We start from the raw sequence: 17,023 nt of genomic DNA, 5'->3' as shown, positions 1-17,023 counted from the left end.
TCTTGTTATTCTCCAAGTCAATGGTTTCATAGCAATTTGGGTGAGTTGGGGCCTCACCACTAACTCCAGTCAATGGTTATAGCACCTTAAGCCACACTAAAGAGTATAATACCACATTCACAGCAAACACAAAGATGTAATAGTATTTTGGACCTGTAATGCTGAGTTTGCTACACTTTGGTATCACAGCTTTTTGGCATCTCTGAGTTTATGTGCCCTCATTGTCACCACAGGCCCAATCCTGACTACACATGCATGTGTTGTAGTTGTTATTCCAGGGTGCTGAACATTGAGACTGGCTGCCTGCCAATGAGGTGCCAGCAGACTTCTTAAAACCACCGCCCATATCCCTACTCCCACACCTGTTTTGTCTAACTCCTACTACCAACGGTGATAGAATGTGGGGGAAATCCAGGTGGTTGCCTCACAGGAGATAATATCTGTTTAGGTGAGAGACTCTCTCACACTTAAAGCTCACATTGTAGTGTTTCCCAGACTATAGTCTATGTTTTTCAAAATTTAGTTGAGTGTGTACTGATGATCAGTGGTGTAAAGTATTTATGCAAAAAATACTTTAAAGTACTACTTAAGTCGTTTTTTGGGGGGTATCTGCACTCTACTTTACTATTTCTATTTTGGACTACTTTTACTTCACTACTGTCGTGTCTTTGGCTATGCCGGATTAAGTGATATGACATGCTATTCTATAAAATTATTTCTCCGTAATTAATATCACCTGATTGAGCTAATCATGTAAATGTAATTAACTAGAGAGTCGGGCACCACAAAATAATATTTATAGAGCTGTTATTTTCCGAATAAACTCTTAAAGACCTCGTAATATTTTACATCAATAGCAGTCAATATCAATAGTCATCTTAATTCAGTCTCATCTGAAAGTTGTAAATTCTTGGTTATCTGCACGAACCCTGGCTAACAATTTGAATCAGCAATTCAAAATTGGGTTTAAATATTTATTTACTAAATACCTAACTAATCACACAGAATTACACATACACATAATTAAATCATAACTTGATTACAAATTACGTCATAAAGGAAAACGTCACTAGCGGGCGGAACAGATATGACAGCTTGTTACACAAAGGAAAAGGGGCAGGGTTTGAGTGAAAGAGCGGGAAGACTGAGGAACAAAGGCGAAGCTGCTGTGCTATAGTAAATACAGTATCTTATGCATTCTAAATTACCACCCATTTGGAAAAGGAAAATGCAATAAATATTTACTCTGAGCTGCGCTTCGGTAGGTTGGTGGTAGATGGAAGGCAGTGTTGCCAAACCGAGTCCTTTGAAGAATGTCTCTGGTTGTCAATTGGATACGTTGTGGTAACATCGTTGTGTGGTAGACGGGATACTCTGTCTGTTCCTTCCTAACCTGCATTTGCATCTGCTGTTGCTAACTCAACGGCTAGGAGGTATCACGGATGTTGGCTTCGTTCTGTAGTTATTATCTCAAATCAAATCAAATCAAATGTATTTATATAGCCCTTCGTACATCAGCTGATATCTCAAAGTGCTGTACAGAAACCCAGCCTAAAACCCCAAACAGCAAGCAATGCAGGTGTAGAAGCACAGTGGCTAGGAAAAACTCCCTAGAAAGGCCAAAACCTAGGAAGAAACCAGGCTATGTGGGGTGGCCAGTCCTCTTCTGGCTGTGCCGGGTGGAGATTATAACAGAACATGGCCAAGATGTTCAAATGTTCATAAATGACCAGCATGGTCCAATAATAATAAGGCAGAACAGTTGAAACTGGAGCAGCAGCACGGCCAGGTGGACTGGGGACAGCAAGGAGTCATCATGTCAGGTAGTCCTGAGGCATGGTCCTAGGGCTCAGGTCCTCTTTCAGGAGCTGTCGGTGACTGTTCAGGACTTGCTCTATGAGCTCCAGTAGATCCAACCACCACATTCTGAGATTGAAACACAGTTCGCAGACTCATCCCTCTGGCAGATACACTTCCTCATGCAGGGCAGACTCAAGGCTTCAGCCCCTCAGGGCCTCATTCTGTGCATCAGCCATTGAGGAACCTGTTTCTGATTGGTCCAGCACTCTTCCGTTTCCTGTGATGCGCAAGCCGATTCACACACGTGAAGGTCAGGAACTGCAGTCAATCGTTTACAATTATCAAATAATTGTACATTTCTGTCTAATTTATAAGCGATTTGCGCATGAACATGGAAAACCAAGGAGCCACAGCAGACCCTCAGCTTCAGCAATTCATCGAAATCGAGTCCCAAAAACAAAGGTTTCAGCAGTTGGTCCATCAGATGACTGAAGTGTGTTGGGTAAGAAACGCTTCTGCAATGACAACTTGTTAGCTAGGTGAGCTACTGTAGCTAGCTACTTGAACATCTGGCGATCAAGTACATGAATGCATAAAAATGTACATAGTTTGCCAGTGATACATTGGACATGTAGGCTTCTTTATTGTACTAGCTAACTTGTAATGCCAGTATTTGTGGCTAAATGCAAACGTTTGCTGCATTAAGCTAACTAGCTACAATAACTACGCTCCTGAATTAAGCTCCTACACAATCAACCACCTGTAGGGTACTTATCTGAACCATTCTGACATAGGACCGTCGTCCTCACATCTTTGGAACAGATAGTTATATTGTCGTCAAGGGCTTATATAGGAAGGGAGAGGAGGGCGTGTTTGAAAAGTTTTATAGCCCATGTCCCTTCACAGGGCGGGCCACTGATTGAGCAGCCCTATCTTATGAAAATCCAAATCTCTCATTTTAGAAGCTAAAATCACATTTCATCCCATCACAAATCATTTCATATTCAAACATTTAAATTGAACAACAATTCCATGTGAATCCGAGAACTCTGATGTGTAGACTTTCCACTGTAGAGTTTGTCATCTTATCATTGATGAGAATATCTCAGATGACAACCGAACTGACATCATATTCCCCCCCCCTACTGATGTTCCCAGAATCTCTGTTAACCAAGGGTTTTGCAAATGTAACCTCAGTAGGGTAGAGAGAGGAAAAAGGGGGGAAGAGGTATTTATGACTGTCATAAACCTACCCCCCAGGCCAACGTCATGACACTACATTCCTAAAGAAAATCATGTACTTTTCCGTGACACCCAAAAGTATTCGGACAGGAAAATGGTCCAATTATCACACTTATCAAGAGAACACGTGGTTATCCCTACTCCCTCTGATCTGGCAGACTCACTAAACACAAATGCATTGTTTATGTTAGCAGTTGATGTTATTCTTCAAAAACAGACCCCAAAGCAAATCGGGGAGAAAAATATGTTATTCAAAGAGAACAAATTAAAGTAGTTATACTGGGAAGTAGAGGGTAGATGTTCATTCTTGGGTGACTTTCACTTTTACTTGAGTAAAAGTATGACAATTGGGTACTTTTTCCACCACTACTGATGATTTGGTGCTGTTTGTATAGTTGCTGGCAGGTGGAGTTAATCTAACAGTCAAACGCTGATAAGAATCTCTTATTTTAGATAGAATGCAAACACTTCCCCTCTAGTCTACATGACCTGTGTGCAATCAAACAAGCAAAATGTGAGTATAAAGACAAAGTGAAGTCGCAATTCAACGTCTTAAACACGAGACACATGTGGCAGGGTCAATCACGGACTACAATAGGAAAACCAGCCACGTCACGGACACCGACGTCTTGCTCCCAGACAAACTTAACACCCGCTTTGAGGATAATACAATGCCACTGATGCGGCCCGCTGCCAAGGACCTGGGCTCTCCTTCTCCGTGGCCGACGTGAGTAAGACATTTAAACGTGTTAACCATTGCAAAGCTGCCTGCCCAGACGTCTTCCCGAGCCACGTCCTCAGAGCATGAGCAGACCAGCTGGCTGGTTTGTTTACAGACATATTAAATCTCTCCCTATCCCAGTCTGTTGTCCCCACATGCTTCAAGATGGCCACCATTGTTCCTGTACCCAAGAATGCAAAGATAACTGAACTAAATGGCTATCACTACATAGCACTCATTTTTGTCATCATGAAGTGCTCTGAGAGACTAGTCAAGGATCATATCACCTCCACCTTACCTGTCACCCTAGACCCACTTCAATTTGCTTACCGCCCCAATAGGTCCACAGACGATGCAATTGCCATTACACGGCATACTGCATACACGGCCAAAAAAGACCATCAAGGACAACAACCACCCGAGCCACTGCCTGTTCACCCTGCTACTATCCAGAACGCGAGATCAGTACAGGTGCATCAAATCCTGAAAAACTGTTTCTATCTCAAGGCCATAAAACCATTAAACAGCCATCACCAGCACAGAGAGGTTGCTGCAAACATAAAGACTTGAAATCATTGGCCACTTTAATAAATAGAACTCTAGTCACTTTAATATTGCCACTTTAATTATGTTAACATATCTTGCATTACTCGTCTCATTTGTATATACTGTATTCTATACTATCAAATGCATTTTAGCCTATGCCACTCTGTCACTGCTCATCCATATACAGTATTTACACTACCATTCAAAAGTTTGGGGTCACTTAGTAACGTCCTCGTATTTGAAAGAAAAGCACATTTTTTGTCCATTAAATGACCATCAAATTGATCATAAATACAGTGTAGACATTGTTAATGTTGTAAATGACTTGTAGCTGGAAATGACTGATTTTTAATGCAATATCTACATAGGCGTACAGAGGTCCATTTTCAGCAACCATCACTTCTGTTCCAATGGCACATTGTGTTATCTAATCCAATTTTATAATTTGAAAAGGCACAAATATGCTATAGGATTGAGGTCAGGGCTTTGTGATAGCCACTCCAATACCTTGACTTCGTTGTCCTTAAGCCATTTTACCACAAAGTTGGAAGTATGCTTGGGGTTATTGTCCATTTGGAAGACCCATTTGCGACCAAGCTTTAACATCCTGACTGATGTCTTGAGATGTTGCTTCAATGTATCCACATAATGTTCCTTCCTCATGTTGCCATCTATTTTATGAAGTGCACCAGTCCCTCCTGCAGCAAAGCACCCCCACAGCATGATGCTGCCACCCCCGTGCTTCACGGTTGTGATGGTGTTCTTCAGCTTGCAAGCCTCCCCCTTTTTCCTCCACACATAACGATGGTCATTATGGCCAAACAGTTCTATTTTTGTTTCATCAGACCAGAGGAGATTTCTCCAAAAAGTGCCATCTTTGTCCCCATGTGCAGATGCGAACCGTAGTCTGGCTTTTTATGGCGGTTTTGGAGCAGTGGCTTCTTCCTTGCTGAGTGGCCTTTCAGGTTATGTTGATGTAGGACTCATTTTACTGTGGATAAAGATACTTTTGTACCTGTTTCCTCCAGCATCTTCACAGGGTCCTTTGCTGTTATTCTGGGATTGATTTGCACTTTTCGCACCAAAGTGAGTTCATCGCTAGGAGACAGAACGCGTCTCCTTCCTGAGCGGTATGACGGCTCTGTGGTCCCATGGTGTTTATACTTGCGTACTATTGTTTGTACAGGTGAACGTGGTACCTTCAGGCATTTGGAAATTGCTCCCAAGTATGAACCAGATTTGTGGAGGTCTAAAATAAAAATGTCAAAAAGTATTTTTTATTTTCCGATGATGTCAAGCAAAGAGGCACTGAGTTTGAAGGTAGACCTTGAAATACATCCACAGGTACACCTCCAATTGACTCAAATGATGTCACTTAGCCTATCAGAAGCTTCTAAAGCAATGACATAATTTCTGGAATTTTTCTAGCTGTTTAAAGGCACAGTCAATAGTGCATTTAAAGTTCTGACCCACTGGAATTGTGATACAGTGAATTATAAGTAAAATAATCTGTCTGTAAACAATTGTTGGAAAAATGACTTGTGTCATGCACAAAGTCGATGTCCCAACCGACTTTCCAAAACTATAGTTTGTTAACAAGAAATTTGTGGAGTGGTTGAAAAATAAATGTTCATGACTCCAACCTAAGTGTATGTAAACTTCCGACTTCAACTGTATGTGTTTGGTATGATATAACATTTGAATAAGAAAGACAATCCTAAATTCTGCTCCAACATGCTCCCAAGCACCGGTTTAATAATTTGGAATGTGCATATCACCCACACAATTTTAAAGATAGGTAGTTTGATGTTTTAGCCTACTTTTTTTTAATCTCCCATTCTTCTGCCGCTGTTATTTTATTTAAAAAGCAGAATAACAAATGTTCTTTCCCCTTCCCCACCATCTCCTGTTGAGAATTTCTGTCCTGAGGCAGTAGCCAGCATCTAATATTCTCTCTCTCGCTCTCCTTTCTGTGTCTGCCCACAAGCAGCATTGTAGCTGACTGACTGTGTGGTCAGTGGCATCTCTCACAATACTGTAGACAGATGGCAGGGGTTTGGCTTGGGCTGGGCTGACAAAGACAACCACAGATGGACCTTGTCCCCTGCATTATTAAAACAATTTTAACTGAACATAGGGACTCACTAGGACACTGAACGACCCTGCGATTACATAAGGTCCTCATCTGCTGTGTCCTGTCACCAAGGCGACAAATGTGTGCCTAGGGACCAGCTAGTCAGTGTTGCTCCTCCCCCAGGTTCTCTCTCTGCAGTCAGTCAGCCACTGAGCTGCCTCTTTACAGCCATTGCTATATAGATAGAGCTTGTTTAGCCATTGAATGACTGTATCACTTATACTGGAGTACTGTATCATAAAAAAACTAATCTCACAAAATAGCCATATTGATAGGATTGTACTTTGGTCATTATGATAAAGGAATAATACCTCCCAATGCTATGGTTTATGGCTACTGAGTAGTGTGTATATTTCAGAACCATCGAACCCGGGGAAGTTGTAAGAATGTGTGGAGACCAGCTCTGTTGCTTGTAAGAGAGTCTACATGATTACAGAGTAAACATGCAAAGGTTTCCATTATATCACTCCATACTTACTCACTCACTCATTTCCAGCTGCCTCACTCTAGTATGCTCTTTAGTTAGGTTATATGAAACACATTCTATTCTGTGCTGAACTGATCAATTATCTGCTGTTTTTCCCTGGCCTTACTTGGTATGGATCCTGACACCCCTTACAAAAAAACTTGTGGAAAAACATGAGCTGTGTTCGAATAACCATACTAACATACTGTATACTACATACGTAATGAGTATATACTACATACTATATATTATTAGTTCATTTAAGTATACTGTCAACGAACAGTATGCTTTCAGTTGAGCGTTTGAGTTGATGCTGTTGCTATGCAACCTCTTGCTAGCTAGCATAACAAATGACTAGTTAGACATTTTCAATCTGGATTGCCAGAGTGCGCTGGTAAATTCAGAGCTTTGTCAGGTTGTTAGTTTGTAAATTCAAAGTGTTTTGCTGTCGGAGCGCACACTGGAATCTCAGGACAAGGAGTAGGGTTGATTTGAGCGTTCTGACCTTACAAAAGCAGTCAAGTACCCAAGCTTGCTAGCTACTTCCGGACACAAATGAGACCACTCTGACCATTGTAATCGCCCTAGCAGAGCTGGTTAGGCAGTTTTCATGTTATCCAGAGCGTTGATGACCATAACTGTGCTGATAATTACGCTTTTTAGCCAGGTGTTGAGCGCTCCTCAATTCATTATTCTGCGCTCTAGTACACTCAGACAAGAGTGCTCTGAAATCGAAGTAGATAGCCTGAGAAAATTTACAAAAGCACCCGAATGTCCATTAAGAAGGCACAATGACTATAACATTTAGCTAAGCTAAGAATGACGGGAAAAATCAAGTCAATAAGTGTTGGGTAGTTAGTTAGATAGTCTATAGGTAATATACTGGCAAGTTTGATGTATAAGTAGCCAACTAACATTAGGTAGCGAGCTAACAATATACCGGCACATACTGCTGTAATGATACGCGATGTGGTTCGTAAGGATTGTCAAGCAATATAACATATAGGGTAACTAATTTGAAAAGTCATTACTTTGTTACATTGCTCAACCTTTTCTTAACATTTGTTATAATTAGTTAAAGCAATGAATTTCTGTCTTCCCTCGTTGTACTTCGACTGCATATTTTCCGCCATTTCCTGAAGAGTTGCATTATGTACCCTAAAGAATGGAAATAGTGTCCTTTGCGTGTATACTTCATATTTTGGCGAATTTAGTATGTTTAAGCAATTTAGTATGACATAAGCATACTATATTAGTATGTTTAGTGCGGTTAGTATGAGTATTCGAAAACAGCTGTGGTTTAAGACGTGTGAAATTTCACATGATAATTTTTCCTAATGTGAATAAGAAATTACCACGTGATTTTTTTCCACACATTTTTTTAATTATTGTTATTATTATTTTTGATCACTTCCAACTACAGCTGGTGTCCCATCCAGGGACGACCCTGCTTAGCTTCAGAGGCAAACCAGCAGTGGGATGCAGGGGGCTATGTTGATGGAACGAATATCCCAGAACTTACACCTGGACAAAAGGCAGCAAAAGCAAAGGCCAGGGTAACATAACCAAAGATAGGGAAAATTGCAGGAAATAGGAATGTGTTTTATTAATTGCGTTGAACCCTGTTTTTTTTTTTTTTTTTGAGCTACAATGAATTTGCTCTGGCATTTAAAAATGATATCCTTGCAATTTTCTTGTTGTTGCTATCAGTACTTTAGGGTTTATCTTTATGTTTCTTTCAATATCATTATTTTTGTTTGCAATACTAAGAATTTCGTTTTCGACTACTGAGGTTTTGCTTGATATTAATGGCACAAAAGTAACTCAATCACTAGAGTAAAACATCTGTCGATGTGCCCTTGAGCAAGGCACTAAACCCTAACTTTCTCCAGGCTGCCATACTTCTATGGCTTACCCTGTAAAACAACACATGCACCTATCTGGTGTATGTGACAATAAATACATTTTTATTTTCTTCAGGAAGCTGAAAAGATTTGGCATGGGCCTTCAGCGTTCTACAGCTGCACCATTGAGAGCATATTGACTGGCTGCATGACTTCTTGGTATGGCAACTGCTTGGCATCTGACCACAAGGCCCTACAGAGGGTATTGCGTATGGCCCAGTACATCACTGGGGCCATCTAGGACCTCTATACCAGGCAGTGTCAGAGGAAGGTCCTAAAAATTGCCATAGACTCCAGCTACCCAAGTCATAAACTGTTTTCTCTACTACTTCACAGCAAGTGGTACCAATACACCAAATCTACAACCAACAGGATCCTGAACAGCTTCTACCCCCAAGCCATATAACTGCTAAATAGTTTGTTTAGTTTACAAAATAGCTACTCAGACTATCTGCTCCATGGACACTTTTTGACTCATCACATACTGTACACTGCTGCTTCTGTTTATTATCTATCCTGTTGCCTAGTCACTTTATTCCTAGTTATATGTACATACTGTATCTTCCTCAATTACCTCGTACCCCTGCACTTCGACTCGGTACTGGTACCCTGTGTATATAGCAAAGTTATTGTTACTCATTGTGTATTATGACTTTTATTACTACGTGTTATTACTTTTCCGTTATTTCTCAATGTTCTTTCTTTCTGCATTGTTGGGAAGGGCCTGTAAGTAAGCATTTCACTGTTAGGTTATAGCTGTTGTTTGCGAAGCATGTGACGAATACCAGTTATTCTCCTCACGTGACAAATGTAATGCATATGAAAATATGCTTTCACATGTAAAAATTTAAGCTCAACATTTGAAAACAAATATTTCACTTGTGAAAATGCAAATTTGACAAAAATGCAAAAAAAAAAATCCGTAAGGGACATCTGTTTTACAGGAAGTCACATGGGAAGAGGGGGATGGGGAGGCAGAATAATTTATCAGTCTTTGTGCCTTAATAACAAGAGATTCTTTCTGACTCAGCTGGGATTTAATCTCTTTTTGGTCAGTGTGTATCACCTCTGACCTCCTCCCCTTGCATTCCCTCAGCATTTCCTCCCAATCATATCGGTGTGATCAGGCGTGTATCTGATTTGATTATTTCCATTCCCATATGACAGTGAAATGTGTAGAAATGTGTTTATTCGTCCTTAACAGTCAGATAAAATGTATGTTTCAAATTGAATTTTAACCCTGAATATGTAACTGGAGTATTGTTCCTCATTACATACGAATCCTTGTGACTCAGATGTTACTGGTTATCCCTCATCATACTAGGCAGGGGCACTGAGTAAGTTCATGTTTTTCTAATGTGAACACAGCACCATTGAGAATATTTCAGTACCAGATATGGTGTATTCTTGGCTGGTTTTCATACTTTCATACTTTATAGACTTTAAAAGAAATTGCCTCAGATTAACCTTGGCCCCTAGAAACAGTATTGTGTTGTCGACTGTATGTCTGTCTACACAGTGAATGAAGCAATTGCACTGATGCTACAGTGAACTTTCTAAAAAGAGAAAAGTGAATATATAGCGCCACGTTTGGACAAAATTTATATTGCATGCAATTAACTAGGAAAAGCACAGAGATCAACATTCCATATAACGCCTGTCTACTGTTTTTTGATTTACATGTTTATATAGTCCTCCCCTGCAGTGTGTTTGTAGGTAAGGCACAGCTGGCAGTTGTGGTGTCCAGTGATGCAGAGGAAGAGAGCAAAATTCCAGGTCCCACAGAATGGGAAAGAGTTGATTGTGCAGAAAGTGATTATCTTATTATCAGCAAAACCGTATTCCTCCAGTTTCTCACATACCAAACATGGACGACATCAGAGAGCTCAGTTTCTCTGCACATTCACCATCCTCTTTGAATGTGCAGCATGGAAGAGCACCAGTAAGCCAGTGACTCAGCCCCTGTAATATGGTTAGAAGCAGAGAATCCCAGTGGAAAGAGGGGAACCGGCCAGCCAGAGACAGCAAGGGGGTTCGTTGATCCAGTGCCTTTCCATTCACCTTCACACTCCTGGGCCAGACTACACTCAATCATAGGACCTACTGAAAAGATGAGTCTTCAATAAAGACTTAAAGGTTGAAACCGAGTCTGCGTCTCTCACATGGGTAGGTAGACCATTCCATAAAAATGGAGCTCTATAGGAGAAAGCCCTGCCTCCAGCTGCTTGCTTAGAAATTCTAGGGACAGAATTTGGCAGGACCAAATCAGAAAGATAGGTAGGAGCAAGCCCATGTAATGCTTTGTAGGTTAGCAGTAAAACCTTGAAATTAGCCCTTGCCTTAACAGGAAGCCAGTGCAGAGAGGCTTGCACTGGAGTAATATTATCACATTTTTTGGTTCTAGTCAAGATTCTAGCAGCCGTGTTTAGCACTAACGGAAGTTTATTTAGTACTGTATCCGAGTAGCCGGAAAGTAGAGAATTGCAGTAGTCTAACCTAGACGTGACAAAAGCATGGATACATTTTTCTGCATAATTTTTGGACAGAAAGTTTGACTGTTGCAATGTTACGTAGATGGAAAAAGCTGTCCTTGAAACAGTGTTGACATGTTCGTCAAAAGAGAGATCAGGGTCCAGAGTAACGCTGAGGCCTTTCAGTTTTATTTGAGACGACTGTACAACCATCAAGATTAATTGTCAGATTCAACACAAGATCTCTTTGTCTCTTGGGACCTAGAACAAGCATCTCTATTTTGTCAGAGTTTAAAAGTAGAACATTTGCAGCCATCCACTTCCTTATTTCTGAAACACAGGCTTCCAGGGAGGGCAATTTTGGGGTTTCGCCATGTTTCATCGAAATGTACAGCTGTGTGTCATACGCATAGCAGTGAAAGTTAACATTATGTTTCCGAATGACATCACCAAGAGGTAAAATATATAGTGAAAACAATAGTGGTTCTAAAACGGAGCCTTGAGGAACACCGACGTTTACAGTTGATTTGTCAGAGGACAAACCATCCACAGAGAAAAACTGATATATTTCCGACAGATAATATCTAAACCAGGCCAGAACTTGTCAGTGTAGACCAATTTGGGTTTCCAGTCTCTGTAAAAGAATGTGATCGATGGTATCAAAAGCAGCATTAAGGTCTAGGAGCACGAGGAGAGATGCAGAGCCTCGGTCTGATGCAATTAAAAGGTCATTTACCACCTTCACAAGTGCAGTCTCAGTGCTATGATGGGGTCTAAAACCAGACTGAAGCATTTCGTATACATTGTTTGTCTTCAGGAAGGCAGTGAGCTGCTGCACAACAGCTTTTTCTAACATTTTTGAAAGTAATGGGATATTCAATATAGGCCGATTGTTTTTTATATTTTCTGGGTCAAGGTTTGGCTTTTTCAAGAGAGGCTTTATTACTGACACTTGAGTTTGGTACACATCCGGTGGATAGAGAGCCGTTTATTATGTTCAACATAGGAGGGCCAAGCACAGGAAGCAGCTCTTTCAGTAGTTTAGTTGGAATAGGGTCCAGTATGCAGTTGACGGTTTAGAAGCCATGATTATTTTCATCAATGTGTCAAGAGACATGGTACTAAAAAACTTGAGTGTCTCCCTTGATCCTAGGTCCTGGCAGAGTTGTGCAGACTCAGGACAACTGAGCTTTGGAGGAAGACGCAGATTTAAAGAGGAATCCATAATTTGCTTTCTAATGATCATGCTCTTTTCCTCAAAGAAGTTCCTGAATTTATCACTGCTGAAGTGAAAGCATCCTCTTTTGGGGAATGCTGCTTTTTTAGTTAGCTTTGTGACAGCATCAAAAATACATTTTGGATTGTTCTTATTTTTCTCAATTCAGTTGGAAAAATAGGATGATCGAGCAGCAGTGAGGGCTCTTCGTTGCTGCATGGTACTGTCTTTCCAAGCTAGTGGGAAGACGTCCAGTTTGTTGTAGCACCATTTCTGTTCCAATTTTCTGGAACCTTGCTTCAGAGCTCGGATATCTTCTGTATACCCGGGAGCTACTTTCTTATGACAAATGTTTTTTGTGTTTAGGGCATCGACTGCATCTAGGGTATTGCGCAAGGTTAAATTGAGTTCTTCAGTTTGGTGGTGAACTGATTTTTGTACTCTGACGTCCTTGGGTAGGCGGAGGGAGTCTGGAAGGGCATCTAGGAATCTTTGGGTTGACCGAGAATTTATAATATGACTTTTGATGATCCTTGGTTGGGGTTATTTGTTGCGATTCCAAACGTAATAAAATGGTGGTCCGATAGTCCAGGATTATGAGGAAAAACATTAAGATCCACAACATTTATTCCATGGGACAAAACTAGGTCCAGAGTATAACTGTGGCAGTGAGTAGGTCCGGAGACATGTTGGACAAAACCCACTGAGTCGATGATGCCTCCGAAAGCCTTTTGAAGTGGGTCTGTGGACTTTTCCATGTGAATGTTAGTCAGCAAATATTTGAATATTAGCTGCCATGACTACAAGGTCTGATAGGAATTCAGGGAACTCAGTGAGGAACGCTGTATATGGCCCAGGAGGCCTGTAAACAGCAGCCATAAAAAGTGTGAGTAGGCTGCATAGATTTCATGACTAGAAGCTCAAAAGACGAAAACGTCGTTTTTTTTTTGTAAATTGAAATTTGCTATCATAAATGTTAGCAAAACCTCATTTGCGGGATGCGCTGGGGATATGGTCACTAGTGTAACCAGGAGGTGAGGCCTCATTTAACACAGTAAATTCATCAGGCTTAAGCCATGTTTCAGTCAGGCCAATCACATCAAGATTATGACCAGTGTTTAGTTCATTGACTATAACTGCCTTGGAAGTGAGGGATCTAACATTAAGTAGCCCTATTTTGAGATGTGAGGTATCACAATCTCTTTCATTAATGGCAGGAATGGAGATTGCTAAGGTGAACACCGCCATGTTTAGTTTTGCCCAACCTAGGTCGAGGCACAGACACGGTCTCAATGGGGATAGCTGAGCTGAGAGCACACCTCCAGCTAGGATGAAGTCTGTCACTCCTCAATAGGCAAGGCTTGGCCCTGTTTGTGGGTGAGTCCCAGAAAGAGGGCCAATTATCTACAAATTCTATATTTTGGGAGGAGCAGAAAACAGTTTTCAACCAGTGATTGAGTTGTGAGACTCTGCTGTAGAGCTCATCACTCCCCCTAACTGGGAGGGGGCCAGAGACAATTACTCGATGCTGACACATCTTTCTAGCTGATTTACATGCTGAGCGCTATGTTGCGCTCTGCGTCTCAGACCCCGTAACGGGAGGAGTAGAGACCAGAGAAGGCTCGGCCTCTGACTCCGACTCGCTGCTTAATGGTGAGAACTGGTTGAAAGTTTCTGTCGTCTGAATGAGCGACACAGGTTGAGCATTCCTACAGCATTTCCTTCCAGAAGCCATGAGAAAGTTGTTCGGCTGCAGGGACTGTGCGAGAGGATTTATACTACTATCTGTACTTACTGGTGGCACAGACTCTGTTTCATCCTTTCCTACACTTAAATTACCCTTGCCTAACGAATGCGTCTGAAGCTGGCCTTGCAGCACAGCTATCCTCGCAGTAAGGCGATCGTTCTTCTACTGTATATATTTTGAGTACAGTGACTCAACTCTGCAGGTTATCTCTGCAGTAGATTGCAACTCCGCCCCCTAGAAGGCATCATGTTAATGTTACTACTTAGCTTCGGCTGGTGGAGGTCCTGACGAACCACATCCAGATAAAGCGTCCGGAGTGAAAAAGTTGAATGAAAATTTGAGCGAGGGAAAAACTAAAAATTTAAACGGTAATTAAAAAGTAAAAACCCTAAAGTTGGCAGGTAGCGAAGTAAGGTTAGCAACAAAACGCACAGCAGCACGTAGACCCATTCCTAGCCTCAGTGCAGTGGGCAGCTGGGAGGAGGTGCTCTTATTCTCCATGGACTTCACAGTGTCGCAAAACTTTTGGGGATTTAGTGCTACAGGATGCACATTTCTGTTTGAAAAAGCTAGCCTTAGCTTTCCTAACTGACTGTCTATATTGATTTCTGACTTTCCCTGAAAAGTTGCATATTGCGGGGGCTATTCGATGCTAATGCAGAACACCACAGGATGTTTTTGTGCTGGTCAAGGGCAGTCAAGTCTGGGGTGAACCTGTTATTGTTCTACGTTTTTTAAATGGGGAATGCTTATTTAAGATGGCGAGGAAATAACTTTTAAAGAGCCACCAGGCATCCTCTACTGACAGTATGAGGTCAATATCCTTCCAGGATACCCGGGCCAGGTCGATTAGAAAGGCCTGCTTGCTGAAGTGTTTTAGGGAGCGTTTGACAGTGATGAGGGGTGGTCGTTTGACCTCGGACCCATAACGGATGCAGGCAATGAGGCAGTGATCGCTGAGATCCTGGTTGACGACAGCAGAGGTGTATTTGATCAGGATGATATCTAAGAGGGTGCCCATGGTTACGGATTTAGGGTTGTACCTGGTAGGTTCCTTGATCATTTGTGTGAGATTAAGGGCATCTAGCTTAGATTGTAGGATGGCCACCCCGGCCATCCTACAATCATATCCCAGTTTAGGTCACCTAACAGTACAAACTCTGAAGATAGATAGGGGCAATTAATTCACATATGGTGTCCAGGACACAGCTGGGTACTGAGCGGGGTCTATAACAAGTGGCAACAGTGAGAGACTTGTTTCTGGAAAGGTGGATTTTTAAAAGTATAAGCTCGAATTGTTTGGGCACAGACCTGGATAGTATGACAGAACTCTGCAGGTTATCTCTGCAGTAGATTGCAACTCCGCTCCCTTTGGCAGTTCTATCTTGTCAGAAAATGTTGTAGTTGGAGATGGAAATTTCAGGATTTTTGGTGGCCTTCCTAAACGCCAGGATTCAGACACGGCTAGGACATCTGGGTTGACGGAGTGTGCTAAAACAGTGAATAAAACAAACTTAGGGAGGAGGCTTCTGATGTTAACATGCAGGAAACCAAGGCTTTTACAGTTACAGAAGTCAACAAATGAGAGCGCCTGGAGAATGGGAGTGGTGCTGGGGGCTACATGGCCTGGGTTAACATCTACATCACCAGAGGAGCAGAGAAGGACTAGGATAAGGGTACGGCTAAAGGCTATAAGAACTGGTCGTCTAGTGCGTTCGAAATAGAGAGTTAAAGGTGCAGATTTCTGGGCTTGGAAGAATAGATTCAAGGTATAATGTACAGACAAGGGTATGGTAGAATGTGAGTACAGTGGAGGTAAACCTAGGTATTGGGTGACGATGAGAGAGGTTTTGTATCTAGAGGAACCAGTTAAGCCAGGTGAGGTCACCGCAGTTGTGGGGTTGGAACAAAAGGGCTATCTATGGCATATTGGGCAGGGCTGGGGGCTCTACATTGAATTAGGACAATAATCACAAACCAAAACAACAATAGACAAGGCATAATGACATTAGGGAGAGGCATGTGTAGCCGAGTGATCATAGCGTCCAATGAGTAGCAATAGATGAGTCAGAGGGACGATTCAGTAGTTGCTACTATGCTAGGCAAGCTGGAGACATGGAGATTCAGACAGCTAGCGGGCCGGGGCTAGCAGATGGGCCTCCGGCGACTTCGCAACGGAAGAGCCTGTTGAAACCACCTCGGACGATTACATCGGCAGACCAGTCGTGATGGATCGGCGGGGCTCTGTGTTGGCAGTAAAGGGTCCAGACCAATTGGCAAAAGAGGTATTGTAGCCCAAAAATTGGCTGGTGGACCTCTTCGGCTACCCGGGAGATGGGCCTAGCTCGAGGCTAGCTCCAGGCTAACTGGTGCTTGCTTCGGGACATAGATGTTTGTCAGGTGTAGCCACTCGAATTGCAGCAAGCTAGCTGCGATGATCCGGTGTAAAGGTTCAGAGTTTGAAGTAGGAATCCGGAGATGTGGTAGAGAAAAAGCAGTCCGATATGCTCTGGGTTGATATCGCGCTGTGCAGACTGGCCGAGTGAGGCTCGTTGGAGTCCGAGTTAACGGTGAAGACCGCTAGCAGTAGCTAACTGATTACTAGCTAGTAGATAGTTAGGTGGCTAGCTTCTGATGGGGGTTCTAAAGTATAAAAATAGCAGAATAAATAGCAGATCTGTACCACATTGGGTGAGGTGGGTTGCAGGAGAGTATATTCAGTCCATAGATGGAAAGTGAGATTAAAATATATACAAAATATATTAAAAAAAAACAA

General features: G+C 42.0%; 1 long non-coding RNA gene across 1 annotated transcript in view; it reads right to left on the bottom strand.

Moving 5' to 3' along the window:
- Nucleotides 1–1,732: 1,732 nt before the first annotated feature.
- The window catches only part of LOC149971375 (uncharacterized), a 318,492-nt gene continuing 303,201 nt past the window's right edge, over nucleotides 1,733–17,023 (bottom strand). Inside the window, exon 3 of the long non-coding RNA XR_016492234.1 lies at nucleotides 1,733–1,858. This is a non-coding gene — a long non-coding RNA (uncharacterized LOC149971375). The remainder of the gene's footprint in view (nucleotides 1,859–17,023) is intronic.

The sequence above is a fragment of the Oncorhynchus mykiss genome, chromosome 26 (assembly GCF_057628025.1).
Source record: "Oncorhynchus mykiss isolate SJ-2025 chromosome 26, ASM5762802v1, whole genome shotgun sequence".
Lineage (NCBI taxonomy): Eukaryota > Metazoa > Chordata > Actinopteri > Salmoniformes > Salmonidae > Oncorhynchus > Oncorhynchus mykiss.
This window is presented reverse-complemented; position numbering and strand designations above follow the sequence as displayed.